This window comes from Henckelia pumila, chromosome 3 (assembly GCF_033568475.1).
Source record: "Henckelia pumila isolate YLH828 chromosome 3, ASM3356847v2, whole genome shotgun sequence".
In the NCBI taxonomy this organism is placed as follows: domain Eukaryota; kingdom Viridiplantae; phylum Streptophyta; class Magnoliopsida; order Lamiales; family Gesneriaceae; genus Henckelia; species Henckelia pumila.
The window spans coordinates 87,729,000-87,749,044 of NC_133122.1; the positions used below are offsets into that span (position 1 = coordinate 87,729,000).

The window sequence follows — 20,045 nt, forward strand, 5'->3', positions numbered from 1 at the left end:
AGTCTTGGGACACATAGACTTGGATAGAGAAACTCCATGACACATGGGTAGATGTCCTCTTTTGGACCCATCCATTGAAAACCGTTTCAATATGGTATCGATGTAGGTTGATTGAGTGAGTCCTATCATTCTCTTAGACCTATCTCTATAGATCTGTATCCCAAGAATGTAGGATGCCTCTCCCAAATCCTTCATCGAAAATCTACCTGATAACCATATCTTTGTTGACTGCAACATCCCTACATCATTCCCAATGAGTAGGATGTCATCAACATAAAGTACTAAGAATGTCACCGCATCCTTAACTACTTTCTTGTACACGCAAGGTTCCTCCGGGTTCTTGATGAAACCAAAATCTTTTATTGTTTCATCAAATTTCTGGTTCCAACTTCTTGATGCTTGTTTTAGACCATAAATTGATCTCTGAAGCTTGCATACCTTATGCTCGCTTCCCATGGATGTGTACCCCTCAGGCTGCTTCATATAGATTTCTTCCTTAATGTCTCCATTAAGAAAAGCAGTCTTCACATCCATTTGCCATATCTCATAGTCATACCATGCAGCTATGGCAATCAGGATTTTTATGGACTTGAACATTGCAACTGGTGAAAAGGTTTCATCATAGTCAACTCCTTGCCTTTGAGTATAACCTTTCGCCACCAATCGCGCCTTGTAGGTCAATACCTTACCATCAGGCCCAAGCTTTCTCTTGTAGATCCATTTACACCCTATTGGAACAATTCCATCGGGAGGATCTACTAAAGACCAAACTTGGTTTGTATGCATCGAATCCAATTCTGACTGCATAGCTTCAAGCCATAAATTCGAATCCGCATCAGAAATTGCTTCCTTGAAGTTTCTTGGATCACATCCAATGTCGGGTTCATCTTGATCCCCTTCAAGAAGAAGACCATATCGAACTGGAGGTCTAGAAGTCCTTTCGGATCTTCTAGGTGCAGGCGTGTCCAGCAATGGTTCCTGAGGTGTAGGATCGTTATTTTGTATTTCGGGTTCTTCTCGAACTTCTTCGAGTTCCATCATCTCGCCTTTCTTATCCAATAAGAACTCCTTCTCCAAGAAGGTGGCATTCCTAGAAACAAACACCTTTGTTTCAGCAGGATAATAGAAATAATATCCGATTGAATTCTTCGGATACCCTACAAAATAACATAAGCTGGATCGACTATCCAACTTATCTCCCACTGTCCGCTTCACGTAAGCAGGACATCCCCAAATCCTCAAGTACGAATACTTAGGAGCTTTGCCATTCCATAACTCGTATGGTGTTTTGTCCACTGCTTTAGTGTGGACGTTGTTCAACAACAATACCGCCGTTTCAAGCGCATAGCCCCAAAACGAAGGTGGAAGCTCAGTGAAGCTCATCATAGATCGAACCATGTCCAACAAAGTTCGATTACGACGTTCCGATACACCATTAAGCTGTGGTGTCATAGGAGGAGTCCACTGAGAGAGAATCCCATTCTCTTTCAGATAGTCCAAAAACTCGGTACTCAAGTATTCTCCACCTCGATCCGATCGAAGTGCTTTAATACTTTTACCTAGCTTGTTTTCTACTTCAGCCCTGAATTCTTTGAACTTTTCAAATGCTTCAGACTTATATTTCATTAAATATAAATACCCATACCTTGAATAATCATCAGTAAAGGTAATGAAGTAGGTGTGGCTATGTTGAGTCCCTACTCTAAATGGACCACAAACATCTGTATGGATCAAATCCAACAGATTCTGACTACGCTCAGGTTTCCCCTTAAAAGGAGATTTAGTCATTTTTCCTTTTAGGCAGGATTCACAAGTAGGTAGAGAATTAATATCAGACATATCAAACATGCCCTCTCCCACTAGCTTGTTCATCCTCCTTGTGGAAATATGACCTAGCCTAGCATGCCAAAGGTTTGCCGGGTTTTGACTATCGATTTTCCTTTTGTTTGTTGTCGCCGGTTTATCAACATAATTCACTGGAACGTCTTTTAGTTTTAAGTTGTATAGATCGTTTTCAAGTTGTCCATTTCCAATTAAACATTCATTCTTGTAAATATTGCAAATCCCATTCACAAAATTGCAAGAATAACCATCTCTATCAAGCATAGAAATAGAAATAATGTTTTTAATTAAATCTGGCACAAATAAAACATCTCTTAACAATAATTTAAAACCGTTCTGCAAAGTCAAACAAACATCTCCAATGGCCGTAGCTTCAACTCTGGAACCATTCCCGAGCCTCAGCTGGGTCTCACCCATTCTAAGCCTGCGACTTCTTGTCATCACCTGCAAATCATTGCAAATGTGAGATCCACATCCGGTATCCAATACCCAAGAAGTTGTATTAAGTGACATGTTTATTTCAATATAGAACATACCCTTTGCAGTTCCCAACTGCTCAAGATATTCCTTGCAGTTGCGCTTCCAATGACCCGGCTTCTTGCAGTAATGGCAAACATCCTTGGATTTTCCATTGTTTGAAGCCTTTGTCTTTTGCTTCTTCTCGGGCTCGACTTTCTTGGGTGGGATAGAACGTTTCTTGCCCTTCATACTTGGCCCCTTCTTCGCAGAAGATGAGGAGCCCACCAAGAAAGTTGGCTTATCCTTCTTAAGTGTGGATTCATATGTAACGAGCATATTGACCATCTCTTCAAGGGTGGCCTCTATCTTGTTCATATTAAAATTTATCACAAATCCATCAAATGAAGAAGGAAGAGACAGAAGCAATAAATCCACATTGAGTTCATGCTCCAACACCAAATCTAGGGTCGCCAACTTCTGTATGAGCCAAATCACTCGTACCCCATGATCACGGACCGAAGTCCCTTCACGCATGCGGCACGTCATCAACTCCTTAACAGTAGCGAACCTTTCAGCCCTCGACTGAGCCCCAAAAAGTTCCTTGAGTTGCGCATGAATGTCAGCAGCATTCACCGTGTCCTCAAATCGCCTCTGGAGTTCATCAGACATCGAGGCTTGCATATAGCATTTGGTCTTGATGTCATGGTCACACCATGCATCAAGTTTGGCCAATTCCTCCGGACTTATGTCAGCTGGTGCTTCCTTCGGAGGTGCTTTCTCTAACACGTAGAGCATTTTCTCCGAAGTTAAGACAATCTTCAACTTCCGGAACCATTCCGTATAGTTGGCGCCAGTCAACTTGTTTTGTTCGAGGATCGAGAATAATGGATTTCGCGAATTCATTGTATGAAATACTGAAAAGAAAAACAGACATATATCAATGATTGTTTAACAATTTACTAAGACATAAAATAGGCGAATTTAATTTTATGAATCTCACTCCCACTATTTTAACGATTTCACCACCCTCTAGTGAAAACGGGAAACTTTTTCCTTAGTGAGAACATGGAGTCCAATTGACAAACTTATGGTCCCGAATAATATCAGCCAACCATAATTCTCAAAAGGTAGAGCCCAATTGCTTCCAAAGCAACCCCATGTGTTTACCTCATGTCCAATAAGGGCCCAATAATATGACGCCGTTTAAAGTGACATGTCAAGATGACCCATCAATATTAAGTTGTGATGGACGGTCGCCATGTGGATCCCCCAATAATATGAGCCGATCCCATGGGAGTTCCACCCAACTTACAACATTTGTCGATCCAATGTACAGCTTTCCGACGGACGGGCCCCCCAATAATATGAGCCGGACCGTATCCGCGGGTAGCATCACATACATTGACCGTTGATGGAAGGTGGGAACATTTAAACAAATTTAAATTTCCTTTATTTATCTTGATATAAATTTTAAATCATATTTAAAATGAGGGATTTTTAATTATAAAAATATTTGTCTCATCATATTCATTTTATTGCATGCTTGCCGGATTCACGCAATTTATGTCTAAACATGCATACAATCATAATATCAAATATTATATAGGATGATCGATTCCATTTCTAATTGACCCGTGGTTGCCAATCACGGGTCTTAGTCCAATCCTAGGTAATATGCAGTATGCAATGCAATCCTATTACATGTGCTTCCAATTTACATTTTTTCAGTCTTTATTGTCTGCTGGGCCCACCGTCTTCAAATCTTGATCTCCCACTAAATCTAATGCATTTACAATAAATAACAATGACAAGTAGGGGATACATTTTTAGGGGTGGGAACGGGCTATAAACCAAGCCCACTTTTATTACATATGACATTCATATCGGGCCATAAACCAGGCCCATTAATAAAACCAACAACAATAAAAACAAAATGTAAATTCCTAACATACACCTACAAAATTGGTCATGGCAATCGATCATCCTTATCCAATAACATTTAATTCAAAATTAATTTATTGGATAACATGCAGTGGCAATTCAAATTTAAACAAGATAAAATCATATTTTATATATAAAATCTCATTTCACATATAAAATCATATTTTATCTCTATATCAAATAAAATCATATTTTATCTATAAAATCCAATTTTACAAATAAAATCATATTTTACTCAATATATCATAAGATCATATCTTATCATCAATTGTACCAAAATAATTGATTTCAAAATTCAATTTACGGATAAAATATTAAAATTTTCCAAAAATTCAAATTTATCCAAAATCAATTTTAAAATTTACGGACTCGAACAATTCGATCCGAAATCTCGTGAACCAATCAAAAACAATTTTTGATCGGACCAAAAATAAAATTTTAACATATTAAAACTAATTTTTAATAAAAATAATAATTTTTCCCGCGGGCCGCCCGGGACACTCCCGGGCCGGCCCGCACCCGGGGCGCGGGCCGGGGGCAGCCCGGCTGCCCCTTAGGGCAGCAACAATTGCTGCCCTGGCGGCGCCTGGCGCCGCCGCTGGGTGGCGCCGTGCGTCGCCCTGGGCGGCGCCGTGCGCCGCCCTGCGCAGCGCCCAGCGCTGCGCTGGGCAGCGCACAGCGCTGCCCTGGGCGGCGACGGTCGCCGTCCTGGGCGGCGCCATGCGCCCCCTTTGGGCGGCGCCGTGCGCCGCCCGGGGCAGCAACAATTGCTGCCCCACCGGGCAGCGATCCAATCGCTGCCCGGGTTTTGTCCCGAAAAAAAAAAAATTTTTTTATTTAAAAATATTTATTTTGTTTTCCAAAAACCGAGATTCAAAAATTTTGTACAATCGATTAATTTAATCGTTTGATCTGAGCAACCTGGCTCTGATACCACTGTTGAATAACTGGCGTTCAGATCAATCACGATTGATACCCGGTGCAGCGGAAGTTTAAAAATTTTATCATGGAACGATTCCATGGTGTGGGTATCAACCATTCAACGATTAAATTATTGTGTGTGTAAAATTCAAATAACAATTAATTAAATTTTACCTCCAATCTCGAAGCGAGATTAATGGACACCACACAGATTTCTCTGCGCTTCTTGTATCTCCCAGGAACTGATGAACTCCTTCAATCAGGTCCACGAATGGGGTTTAAATCCCTCTGATAGATTGCACTAGAAAATCTATCAGAAGTTTTTCTGCGAAGAGATTAAACGAATCTGATTCGTTATTCCTGACTGCGATTCAAAATCACAGACCGAAATTTCTCGGGCAGAGAACAGGGAGGGGACGGCCGAAAACTTTTGAGAGAGAGGAGGGTTTCGATTTTCTGTCTCAAAAATTATGAGCTGTTTTTTTTTTTTTAATTTCTGTACTGCAATAACTTATTTATAATGCAGGCCACTAACACCTTAGGGCCCATTAGTCATAAGCTAGGGCCCGACAAGCAAAGCCCGCACGTTCAGAAATTAATATAAAATTCATCGTGACTCCGATTGATGAACCGATTTCACCAATGTGCACAGAAACCATTTCTGCACATTTTAAAGTCAAAATAAATTTTTCTGAATCCGAATTCAGTGGTTTCCAAAAATGTCCATCCCTATGTCATTTTAGGAAATCCTACTTCCTTACTCTTATTTAAGAAGTCCAACTCCTTAGTTCATTAAATTTAACTCTTTAAATTTAACTATCTCAACGGGGATTAAAACTCCATTACACTGTGTGACCCTCAATGGTTCAGGGATACAGCTAGCCGTGGGCTCACAACTCCTTGTGACTCGGAACAACACTTTCCGACTTGCCCAACGAATCAAGGTAAAGCGCCTAGCAACATCGCCCCATGATTCCCTAGGTATCACTGATAGTGCCTACAAGAACCAGTAGATTTTGGTTAGCGTACAGTACGGTCCCTTCATCCATATATCCCGATCGAATCAACAACCATTGGTATATCGAGAGTCGCTCAAGATTCGATAACTATGCAATACATCTTGAAGATCAAATTAGTGACATCGCATGTGCTACTAAGAAACCATTTCTTAAATCACATCAAGTACTCTGGCCAGAGATTTGTCACACTAATATCTCCTCAGATCGCATAGGATATCCACACTCGCAAGTATGTGGTGAATCCTTGACAACAATGCATTGACTCCTATATGTGTCGTAACTGTACCCAATCTCGACACCTGATGACCCCCATAGAGTCGGTAAACGAGTCAAAGCACAGCACTAGCATATAGAGTCTCCATGATGTTTCAAGTCGTAAGGACTAATGGTGTACAACCAAAACCGCGGACTTTATCCACTCGATAAGTGATAACCACTTGGAAAGTCCGGATAGGGTAGTTCGATTATTCATCCTATGAATATCCATTTGCATGCTTCGAACATCTCCATGTTCCCTACCAATGAAACGTGGTACTCCGCATCGCAAATGCTAGTCTCATACTCGAGCGATCCTTATCCTTATTATCGGACGGCTCAATCGACTAGGAACGGTTTTAGAATATACAGTGACTATAAGATGTATTTCATGATAGACATCCCCATGTTCTACCACATCTTACATACACTATAGTATATTCAAGGTCTTTATCAAAACAACAATAGTATATCACAATATAACAATATGAAGTAATATAAAGTCATTGCCATTAATAAAAGTGTAAATAATATTAAACAAAAGATTGTTTATACAAAGAGTCATCAAAGCCCATAGCCACACAGTTGGCTCACTGGGCACCCACTCTTACACAGCAGACAATAAAGACAGAAGAAATGTAAATTGGAAGCTCAATGTAATAGGATTGCATTGCATACTGCATATTACCTAGGATTGGACTAAGACTCGTGATTGGCAACCACGGGTCGATTAGAAATGGAATCGATCATCCTATATAATATGTGATATTATAGTTGTATGCATGTTTTAGACAAAATTGTGTGAATCCGACAAGCATACAAAATTTTAAAAATGATGAGACAAAATTTCAAAAATAAAATCCCTCATTTTAAATATGATTTAAAATTGATATCAAGATAAATAAAGGAAATTTAAATTTGTTTAAATGTTCCTACCTTCCATCAACGATCAATGTATGAGATGCTACCCGCGGATACGGTCCGGCTCATATTATTGGGGGGGCCCGTTCGTCGAAAAGCTGTACATTGGATCGACACATGTTGTAAGTTGGGTGGAACTCCCATGGGATCGGCTCATATTATTGGGGGATCCACATGGCGACCGTCCATCACAACTTAATATTGATGGGTCATCTTGACATGTCACAATAAACGACGTCATATTATTGGGCCCTTATTGGACATGAGGTAAAAACGTGGAGGTTGCTTTGGAAGCAATTGGGCTCTACCTTTTGAAAATTATGGTTGGCTGATATTATTCGGGACCATAGTTTGTCAATTGGACTCCATGTTCTCACTAAGGAAAACAGTTTCCCGTTTTCACTAGAGGGTAGTGAAATCGTTAAAATAGTGGGAGTGAGATTCATAAAATAAATTTCGCCTATTTTATGTCTTAGTAAATTGCTTAAACAATCACTGATATTTGTCTGTTTCTTTTCAGTATTTCATAAAAATGAATTCGCGTAATCCACTTTTCTCGATCCTCGAACAAAATAAGTTGACTGGCGCAAACTATACGGAATGGTTTCGTAAGTTGAAGATTGTCTTGACTTTGGAGAAGATGCTCTACGTGTTAGAAAAATCTCCTCCAAAGGAAGCACCAGCTGACATAAGTCCGGAAGAGTTAGCCAAACTTGATACATGGTGGGACCATGATATCAAGGCCAAATGCTATATGCAAGCCTCGATGTCTGATGAACTCCAGAGGCGATTTGAGGACACCGTGAATGCTGCTGATATTCACGTACAACTCAAGGAACTTTTTGGGGCTCAATCGAGGGCTGAAAGGTTCGCTACTATAAAGGAGCTAATGACGTGTCGCATGCATGAAGGGACTTCGGTCCGTGATCATGGGGTACGAGTGATTTGGCTCATACAGAAGTTGGTAACCCTTGATTTGGTGTTGGAGCATGAACTCAACGTGGACTTACTACTTCTGTCTCTTCCTTCTTCGTTTGACAGATTTATGGTGAATTTCAATATGAACAAGATAGAGGCCTCCCTTGAAGAGATGGTCAATATGCTTGTGACGTATGAATCCACATTAAAGAAGGATAAACCGGCTTTTTTGGTGGGCTCCTCTTCTTCTGCTAAGAAGGGGCCAAGTACAAAGGGTAAGAAACGTTCTGCACCACCCAAGAAAATCGAACCCGAGAAGAAGTACAAGACAAAGGCTTCAAACATGGAAAAATCCAAGGATGTTTGCCATTACTGCAAGAAGCCCGGTCATTGGAAGCGTAACTGCAAGGAATATCTAGAGCAGTTGCGAACTGCGAAGGGTATGTTCTATATTAAAATAAATGTTTCACTTAATACTACTTCTTGGGTATTGGATACCGGATGTGGATCTCACATTTGCAATGATTTGTAGGTGATGACAAGAAGTCGCAGGCTTAGAATGGGTGAGACCCAGCTGAGGCTCGGAAATGGTTCCAGAGTTGAAGCTAAAGCTGTGGGAGATGTTTATTTATTTTTGCAGAAAGGTTTTAAGTTACTTTTAAGAGATGTTTTATTTGTTCCGGATTTGATTAAAAACATTATTTCTGTTTCTATGCTTGATAGAGATGGTTATTCTTGCAATTTTGTGAATGGGATTTGCAATATTTACAAGAATGAATGTTTGATTGGAAATGGACAACTTGAAAACGATCTATACAACTTAAAACTAAAAGACGTTCCAATAAATTATGTTGATAAACCGGCAACAACAAACAAAAGGAAAATCGATAGCCAAAACCCGGCAAACCTTTGGCACGCTAGGCTAGGTCATATTTCCTCAAGAAGGATGAACAAGCTAGTGGGAGAGGGCATGTTTGATATGTCTGATACTAACTCTCTACCTACTTGTGAATCCTGTCTAAAAGGAAAATGACTAAATCTCCTTTTAAGGGGAAACCTGAGCGTAGTCAAAATCTGTTGGATTTGATCCATACAGATGTTTGTGGTCCATTTAGAGTTGGTACTCAATATGACCACACCTACTTCATTACCTTTACTGATGATTATTCTAGGTATGGGTATTTATATTTAATGAAATATAAGTCTGAAGCATTTGAAAAATTCAAAGAGTTCAAGGCTGAAGTAGAAAACAAGCTAGGTAAAAGTATTAAAGCCCTTCGATCGGATCGAGGTGGTGAATACTTAAGTACCGAGTTTTTGGACTATCTAAAAGAGAATGGGATTCTCTCTCAGTGGACTCCTCCTATGACACCACAGCTTAATGGTGTATCGGAGCGTCGTAATCGAACTTTGTTGGACATGGTTCGGTCCATGATGAGCTTCACTGAGCTTCCACCTTCGTTTTGGGGCTATGCGCTTGAAACGGCGGTATTGTTGTTGAACAACGTCCACACTAAAGCAGTGGACAAAACACCATACGATTTATGGAATGGCAAAGCTCCTAAGTATTCGTACTTGAGGATTTGGGGATGTCCTGCTTACGTGAAGCGGACAGTGGGAGATAAGTTGGATAGTCGATCCAGCTTATGTTATTTTGTAGGGTATCCGAAGAATTCAATCGGATATTATTTCTATTATCCTGCTGAAACAAAGGTGTTTGTTTCAAGGAATGCCACCTTCTTGGAGAAGGAGTTCTTATTGGATAAGAAAGGCGAGATGATGGAACTCGAAGAAATTCGAGAAGAACCCGAAATACAAAATAACGATCCTACACCTCAGGAACCATTGATAGACACGCCTGTACCTAGAAGATCCGAGAGGACTTCTAGACCTCCTATTCGATATGGTCTTCTTCTTGAAGGGGATCAAGATGAACCTGATGTTGGATGTGATCCAAGAAACTTCAAGGAAGCAATTTCTGATGCGGATTCAAATTTATGGCTTGAAGCTATGCAGTCGGAAATAGATTCGATGCATACAAACCAAGTTTGATCTTTAGTAGATCCTCCCGATGGAATTGTTCCAATAGGGTGTAAATGGATCTACAAGAGAAATCTTGGGCCTGATGGTAAGGTATTGACCTACAAGGCGCGATTGGTGGCGAAAGGTTATACTCAAAGACAAGGAGTTGACTATGATGAAACCTTTTCACCAGTTGCAATGTTCAAGTCCATAAGAATCCTAATTGCCATAGCTTCTTGGTATGACTATGAGATATGGCAAATGGATGTGAAGACTGCTTTTCTTAATGGAGACATTAAGGAAGAAATCTATATGAAGCAGCCTGAGGGGTACACATCCGTGGGAAGCGAGCATAAGGTATGCAAGCTTCAGAGATCAATTTATGGTCTAAAACAAGCATCAAGAAGTTGGAACCAGAAATTTGATGAAACAATAAAGGATTTTGGTTTCATCAAGAACTCGGAGGAACCATGCGTGTACAAGAAAGTAGTTAAGGATGCTGTGACATTCTTAGTACTTTATGTTGATGACATCCTACTCATTGGGAATGATGTAGGGATGTTGCAGTCAACAAAGATATGGTTATCAGGTAGATTCTCGATGAAGGATTTGGGTGAGGCATCCTATATTCTAGGGATACAGATCTATAGAGATAGATCTAAGAGAATGATAGGACTCACTCAATCAACCTACATCGACACCATATTGAAACGGTTTTCAATGGATGGGTCGAAGAGAGGACATATACCCATGTGTCATGGAGTTTCTCTATCCAAGTCTATGTGTCCCAAGACGGATGAAGAGATAGAGAAAATGACACATGTACCATATGCGTCAGCCATAGGTAGTATCATGTATGAGATGATATCTACTAGACCGGATGTAGCATTTGCTCTGAGTGTCACAAGCAGATATCAAGCTAATCCCGGTCAAATGCATTGGAAAGCCGTGAAGGACATTCTTAAGTACTTACGAAGGACTAAGAATATGTTCATGGTATATGGAGGAAGAGAACTAAAATTGGAAGGCTATACCGACTCTAGCTTCCAAAGTGACGTGGATGACTCGAAGTCAACCTCTGGATTTGTGTTCATGCTCAATGGCGGTGCTGTCTCTTGGAAGAGTTCCAAGCAGGACACCACAGCGAATTCCACCACTGAGGCAGAATACATTGCAGCATCAGCTGCTGCTAAAGAGGCCGTTTGGATGAGGAATTTCGTCCAAGAGTTGGGCGTCATTCCTGAAGTTGTTGGTCCAGTCCCGGTGTACTGTGACAACACGGGTGCCGTTGCTCAGGCAAAGGAACCAAGGTCTCATCAAAGATCCAAAAACGTACTGAGGAAATACCACATCATCCGGGAGATTGTGGAAAGAGGAGACATCACTGTCGAAAGAGTGGCCTCTGCAGAAAATATCGCTGATCCACTTACTAAGCCCTTGCCAGGACCATTATTTGACAAACATCGCGAAGCAATGGGTCTACGTAGTATGACTAGTTGGCTATAGGGCAAGTGGGAGATTGAAAGAGTGGGTGCCCGGTGAGCCAACTTGTGGCTAAGGGCTTTGATGACTCTTTGTATAAACAATCTTTTGTTTAATATAATTTACACTTTTATTAATGGCAATGACTTTATCTTTCTTCATATTGTTATATTGTGATATACTATTGTTGTTTTGATAAAGACCTTGAATATACTATAGTGTATGTAAGATGTGGTAGAGCATGGGGATGTCTATCATGAAACACATCTTATAGTCACTGTATATTCTAAACTGTTCCTAGTCGATTGAGCCGTCCGATAATAAGGATAAGGATCGCTCGAGTTTGAGACTAGCATTTGCGATGCAGAGTACCACGTTTCATTGGTAAGGAACATAGAGATGTTCGAAGCATGCAAATGGATATTCATATGATGAATGATCGAACTACCCTATCCGGACTTTCCAAGTGGTTATCACTTATCGAGTGGATAAAGTCCGCGGTTTTGGTTGTACACCATTAGTCCTTACTACTTGAAACATCATTGAGACTCTATATGCTAGTACTGTGCTTTGACTCGTTTACCGACTCTATTGGGGTCATCAGGTGTCGGGATTGGGTACAGTTACAACACATATAGGAGTCGATGCTTTGTTGTCAAGGATTCACCACATACTTGCGAGTGTGGATATCCTATGCGATCTGAGGAGATATTAGTGTGACGAATCTCTGGCCAGAGTACATGATGTGTTTTAAGAAATGGTTTCTTAGTAACACATGCGATGTCACTATTTGATCTTCAAGATGTATTGCATAGTTATCGAATCTCGAGCGACTCTCGATATACCAATGGTTGTTGATTCGATCGGGATATATGGATGAAGGGACCGTACTGTACGCTAACCAAAATCTATTGGTTATTGCAGGCACTATCAGTGATACCTAGGGAATCATGGGGCGATGTTGCTAGGCGCTCATACCATGATTCGATGGGCAAGTCGGAAATTGTTGTTCCGAGTCACAAGGAGTTGTGAGCCCACGGCTAGCTGTATCCCTGAACCATTGAGGGTCACACAGAGTAATGGATTTTTAATCCCCGTTGAGATAGTTAAATTTAAAGAGTTAAATTTAATGAACAAAGAATTTGGACTTCTTAATTATGAGTAGAGGAGTAAGATTTCCTAAAATGACATAGGGATGGGCATTTTTGGAAATCACTGAATTCGGATTCAGAAAAATTTATCTTGACTTTAAAAGGTGCAGAAATGGTTTCTGTGCACATTGGTGAAATCGGTTTATCAATCGGAGTCATGATGAATTTTATATTAATTTCTGAACATGCGGGCTTTGCTTGTCGGGCTTGAACTTATGACTAATGGGCCCTAAGCTGTTAGTGGCCTACATTATAAATAAGTTATTGCAGTACAGAAATTACACACAACAGGTCACAAAATTTTCGAAAAACCCTAGTCTTTTTCCTCTAAAGTGGCCGCCCCCTTTTTCCCTCTGCTCGGTAAAATCCAGTCTGTGAATTTTGAATTACAGTCTGGTTTAACGGATCAAATTCGTTAATTCTCTTCGTAGAAACTTCTGATAGATTTTCTAGTGCAATCTATCAGAGGGATTAAATCTTTGTTCGTGGACTTGATTGAAGAACAGTTCGTCCATAAGTTCCAGGGATATACAACAAGAGCAGAGTAATCTGTTGGTGTCCAAAATCTCGATTCGAGATTAAAGGTAAAAATTTTATAATTGTTATTTAATTTTTACACACACAATTTAATCGTAAGGTCTTGATACCCACTATGAAATCGTTCCATATAAAATTTTTAAACTTCCGCTGCACCGGGTATCAATCCTGATTGATCTGATCGCCGCGTTCTCCAACAAGTGCTGCATGAGTTAACACTGATGAACTTGGATGAAATAGTACACCAGGTAATCTCTCACATTGAATTAGAAGAAAATTTTTAAGAACAAGTTGAAGAAGGGCTCGTGCACATTGATGAATCAGCTCTAAACATATCAAGGCCAATTCAACCAGTAATGATTGTAACATAAATCATTTTGTCATAGTCATTTGGTAATGAAATGGAAGACCATTTTAAGTCAATGTTGGACGCTCATAGCCTAGGTAATGAATCACTTAGAAAAAAAATGTTGATGAACACAGTATGGATTTCATTGTTTATCAACACCCAATCGTCAAGACAAAGACTGTCTAAGTTCCTCCATCTTTCTTCACTTCGCCTGAATATTTGTTTGAAAGTGTTTCTTCACAAATTCAGCCTCAGATTTCAACTGAAAATACCAAGACTAACGAATCCTTTCAAGTTGAATTGATTCAGTTTGTGCCTTTGTCATCTGCTCTACCCACCCACAGAGAAGTTGTATCTACACCAATCAAGGGCAAGAAGAAAATTGAGAATGAAGAATTAATGATTGATGTACCTAAATCTAGAAATTTTTCAGTTGAGGCAGAAGCTGATGAGGTTCTCTTATCAAAGGCCCAACAATCCAGCTATTTCCGCCTACATAGTCAAGCAGGACCTTCAATCGCTACCAATGAAGAACTTGAGACAGAAAGATCAATTGAAGAAAAGACGGATGAGAGTTGCATTTTGTTCTGACTTAAATAGAGGCAACCTTTTTGACTCTCTCCAATGACATTCAAACAGAAAATAAAGATCAACACAAAACTGGAGATCACATTACTCTACTCTGTGACTCTATGACTAAATAAGTGAACAAATTGCAAAGACAATTGTCTTGTTGATCAATCTTTGGCCAACTTCAGCACAATCGACTCTTCTATGTCAAAATTACAACAATCTCATGTCACTGGAAACCAAAGTGGATAATATATCCACAGAAGTGCTTTCTCTGAAAGAAACTGTGGTCAATAACTTTCAAGGCATGACCAATAAAATTGAATCTCTGTCTGCACTCTCGCGACAAATGTTGTACTATCAGGTGCTCCCACAATCCATTAGGTCCAGAGATCGCCATCAGCCAGTCTAGCAGAAATCCCTCTTCCAATCTCTCTCACAACACTCACCGCCACCATCCAATTCAAAGATAAATTTTCAGCACTGATTATTTTATCTACACTCGTTTTCTAATCCATTGTTATTAAATGACTTCGGCCTTTAGTATTATTATCTCTTGCGTTGTGTTTGTCAAAAAGGGGGAAGTAACTGTAGTAACCCGTACCCAAGTTAAGTGATTAAGAATTAATCACTAGGGTATTATCAATCTAAAAAGGGTTAAGGAAATCTTAGACAAGTTCAATGACATCAAAGATGGACTCAGAATGATTGGAAATGACCCGAAGGGTGACCAAGAATGGATGCAATGTGTGGAGAATGGACGCAACGTTCTAGTCCGTTGATGTCATCCGTGACATCAAAAAGATGACGTCATTGCTTACAAACTGATGGGACATCGGACGCAACGAAGTGAGAGTGGACGCAACGATCGGGATCGAACGTAACGTTCTCTGCCTATAAATAGAGGTGTCGAGGCTCACTTTAAACTCGCTCATTCCTCTCATATCTCTCTCATTCTTAGCCCTTTCTAGTCAGATCTAGGGATTTCTAGGTGTCCTATTGGGAATCTGTAAGTAGCGAAGCAATCCCGGCGTCATAAAGGAGCTGTGCCTAAGTTTTGAGGCAATCACCATTAGCGGGCTGACGACAGATGCAAGTATAGCTTTTGCTTCCTAAAAATATTTAGGAGTATGCAATAGCTTAGTTAAGGTTTTAGATCTTAAATATTGATACATGAGTAATTTGCATTATAGAGCTGATGATAGACTTGGAATCTAGAGTGGGACTGCTAGGACTGCCTTTAGTAAGGTACGTAAGTATTGACTGAGATAGCCAACATTATATATGATATATGTATTGCATATGTATGTGCTATGTGTTTTTACGATGTTCTACTGCTTTAGCACATACTTGCATGTTTTCATACATACTAGACCGCATCTCGTGAGAGGTGGGTCACTGACAGTTTCCATAGGGAGCATGTATCTCATTTTGGACTCGGGTCAGGTATTGACGGTTTTCATATGGGACTTGTATCTTGTTTTGGATTCGGGTCAGATTTGGGGAGGCTCAGCCCCTGGTTTTTCTATCACTAGGAGCGACCACGATTATGGAGTAGACGCTATAATTGATAGGAGAATATACGAGTACCTTGTAGAGTCACTCTATTAGCACGGTACTGTATATTCATGCCGCCCTGAGCATACTTTTTAAAAAGTGTTTTAAAGTCATTTATGTGCTGCATATATTTTATATATCATTGCTTCCGTATTAAGCATAGTCGCTCACGTCCAGTATTTTCTGTATGTCTGGACACCCCTTTCGACGGGACAGGTGCAGGTAGTGTGCCCAGTGTCTTGGAGTAGTCCGTGACAAGAGAAGACAACATGTTTAGCCGTAGGTTTTATTGTTAAAATTTGTAACGCCCCGAAATTATCTTAATTGAGATTATTATTGATATTGTGAGGTTATGAAATTCGAGGGTTGAATTGATATTTGATCTAAAGGACTGATTTGCATTTTTTGAAGAATTCAAGGACTAATTAAAGTGTAATTTTCCCAAATTGACTTAGTCTTGGAAGTTGATTGGTTGACTAGGCTTCCTTCTCCTTCATTCTTTTCCCTTTCCATCGTATCCCCACCATTAAAGCTCCAAGAGCGTGACTTTGAGCTTTTGGGTTTCCCGATTTCGCACGATCCGTCCGGTAGATTTTGAATCTGAAGGTATATTCGCAATCACGGCTTCGAGAGCTTCGTTCTACCGTAAGTTTTTCTGCTTCTTGAGCTAGCATAGATTGGTTATTCAAAGACGGATCGGAAAAAGAGTGACGTTTGGATTCGTTACGATTTTATAGATGATTTTCAAAAATGCGGGTTTGAGATTTTGTTGATATTGAGTTTGTTTTGTTGATTTGTTGATGATGTGAGTCGAGTTGGAAGATTATGATGTTGTTGATTTTTTGGTTAGCCGTTTATTAGCCGTCATGCTGCCGGTTCGAGTTTAGATACCGTTTGGTTTGAATTTATTGAGCCGTGTTTCGATTGATTTGAATGTTGATATTGATCTTATTGTACTTCATTTCAGATTGTTTTGGGAGTTGATGAAGTCAGAGTTTTCAGAATTTGAATTGTCGATGAAGTGATCGAGATTGGTAACGAGTTTACCTTGTTGGTTTGAATTGAGTTTGCACTACAAGAAAAACGGCCAAAGACAACGCTTTTTCTGCGTTGTTAATGTCCCCGAAAAAGCGTTGTCGTAGGAAGTGTTGTAAAAGACCACGCTCAAAGACAACGCGTAAAAAGCATTGTCGTATCTAAAAACGACAACGCTTTTTAAGAGTTGTCTTTTATAAAAAGCGTTGTCGTTTCTGGAAAAGACAACGCTTTTTAAATGAAAACAACAACGCTTAAAAAGCGTTGTAGTATTTAAAAATAACAACGCTTTTTAAGCGTTGTCTTTTATAAAAAGCGTTGTCGTTTTTGGAAAAGACAACGCTTTTTAAGTGTCGTTGTATCTTGAAAAGACAACGCTTCAAAAAAGCGTTGTCTTTTCTGGTAAAGACAACGCTTTAAAAAGCGTTGTCTTTGTTCAAATAAAAAATAAAAAAAAATTAATTCACAAATTTTCAATATTATAAGTCGCTCAAAATTCAAAAATTTGTCAAATAAAATTTAATATAGAGTCTTCCAATATTATAAATCATTCAAATAAAAAAATAATCGAATTCTAATTTAATGAACACTAGAAAAAAACTATCCATTAATCTCGAAAAACTTTGATTCCTTCCTTCAGCACATGCTAGCATCCCGAGCTTTCATAAAAACCGCAACAATCTCTTTTCCTTTAATTTGTATCTCCATACTGTAAATTATTAAAAATAAAAACAAACATAAAAAAAATATAAATAAATTAAAATGAAAAGTAAACTTAAAAAGATATTTATCAGTAAAAGAACATGAACTACGACATAAAGTACTCTAATGTTAAGCAATTCAGTAACCCCTTCGAATCCCTTGACACAGTGAGAAGCATATAGTCACGCTTTCTCAGTCCACAACTTCAATATCTAAACATTGTAGGATCCTAATAAGGCAAGTTAACAAAGAACATAATAAAGACATACATATTGCAACATAATATCACTACACAACCACCGTGATCAATGATTTCATAACTACAGTGTGGAATCAACTTTTTGCGAAAGAAAAACAGCATCCCATTTCATGAATAATATATGCAACTTATCAATATTTATTTATCCAAACCTTATATTTAATCTCCTAAGCCATACATAATGAAAAATCATATGAAACACATCAAAACATGTCTACTGGCCGATTCAAAACCTGTCTATTGGCTGATTCAAAACAAGGCAGAGATTTCTCATGAGAGAAATACAGTAGTTCTGTGTGCATGTTTCTTAGAAGAACGAAATACAAGATTCACTTTTATCAAAGAAATTATATATATGGAGCTGAATCGACTGCTACAAGCATAAACCATCTGTTACCTCTCAGGCCTAGCAGAGGCTTCCTCCCTTCTTTTATAGCCTTCCTTATATCTGCCATTTTCCATGTTTCATACTTCTGTTTCTGCTCAAGCTGTAGGAGAGGGAAAACAGAGAGAACATGGGAAGAAAAATGAAAAACATACAGTAGAATAAATCTGCACGATAAAGTGTCTGAAACGCAATGCTTGTCAATAACTTATAATGTAGATTCAGGAATGCAGTGGGAAACTTACATCGGACAACGACCACGAATCCAAGTCATTCCTTTTGCCTCCAATTTTTAGTGATGTATAGCTTTGGCTAATCTCCTATTTCATGTCGAGTCCACATTGGTTGTCGAAATCGAGTCACCAACTGTTGATTCATAACATCTTCAAAGCACACATTCAGAGCTTAGCCATATAACAACATAAATCATAATCGCTCAAACTTCCTAGAAACTTGCTTTCCTGGTTTCATTACTATTGAGAAAATCAGCCAAGAGGAAGATCGATAGAATATGTTTAACGAGAACAAGAGCAACAAGGCAGCAAAAATAAGCAAAAATATTCTAAGCCAATAAAATAACGAGGTTGACAGTTGACTCATGCCTTTAGCCAAGGGGGAAGCAAAAATTGCGTGAAGAAAACTTTTTTATCGAAACTTGAAAAAAACACAAAAATCTTGAGGGGAGAAAGGAAACTACTGGACATGAGAATCTGCAAAGACGTTATTAAACCAGCAACAGATGTAAGTACGGCCTTCCAAGAGTCGAAGTAAAAAAACCAACAAGGAAATATGGAGGAAATTCTAACAAGGATAAAATGATATACCGAAGGTGATTCACCTGAGAAAAACTAAAAAAACTATATGCTACACAGAAAGCATACCTGGTCAGGCTGTGAAACATAAAAAATGCCAACAAGCATATGTATTTTAGAATGATGTCTAGCATATTCAATAATGGGAATGTCATTAGTTCTCTTCTTAGCCATGATCACCAAATCCCTAGAACTCCTATGAGAAATTCTGCCATCAGTACGGAAAGTGCAACTCCATTTCAAAAGTACAATAGCTATTATGTTTTGCACTATTTCAAGAACCACTAGGAATAGGCCAACTCACGAAGTGCGGTGATTACCCAGATTTGTCCTAAAATCATTAAATTATCCATTTTTGTCCTAAAATATTAAATTACCGTTCTGTTATATAGCATTACATTGATTCCTCCCATTAAAGTATTAATCATAACTAATTTGTTTTTAGCGTAAATGTTAAACTATCATTTACCTAAAATATATTATATGCAATAGCTTTACTGCTTAATTAACAGTAAAAGCTTCTTACACAAATTTTCAATGCTTGGCAAATCTATGATGTAAGAAGAGTGTTGTTTAATAAAATATTTTTTAAAAAAAAAAAATTTACACCCAAGAAAAGTTCTTCAAAAAATATGTGAGGAAAAACCCATCGAATATTCCAACCATGAAATATAGAGCATTCTTCATATCTTTCTTGTGTTCTTGAAACACAAAACTCAATAAAAAAACTCTCTCGAAACTCTGATCAAGAAGCACCCCAAAAACCCACTGGAGAACGAAAAGAAATATATTGAACTTGGCATACATATGTTCTGGATTGAGATGATTTCATTTACTCGTTACAAAGCTTGGGATATGCAAAGTATAAAAAGTTCATTACATCATGCAATTATAGTCATGGGTAGTGT

The 20,045-nt window shown here is 38.9% G+C and overlaps 1 long non-coding RNA gene across 1 annotated transcript; it reads right to left on the reverse strand.

Annotated features, from left to right (window-relative positions):
* Positions 1–17,573: 17,573 nt before the first annotated feature.
* LOC140886741 (uncharacterized) lies at positions 17,574–18,619 on the reverse strand. The gene is made up of 3 exons (XR_012151640.1): positions 18,571–18,619; positions 18,338–18,428; positions 17,574–17,688 (listed from the first exon to the last, which is right to left on the reverse strand). It is a non-coding gene; the product is annotated as an uncharacterized lncRNA (long non-coding RNA).
* Between the last annotated feature and the right edge of the window lie 1,426 nt (positions 18,620–20,045).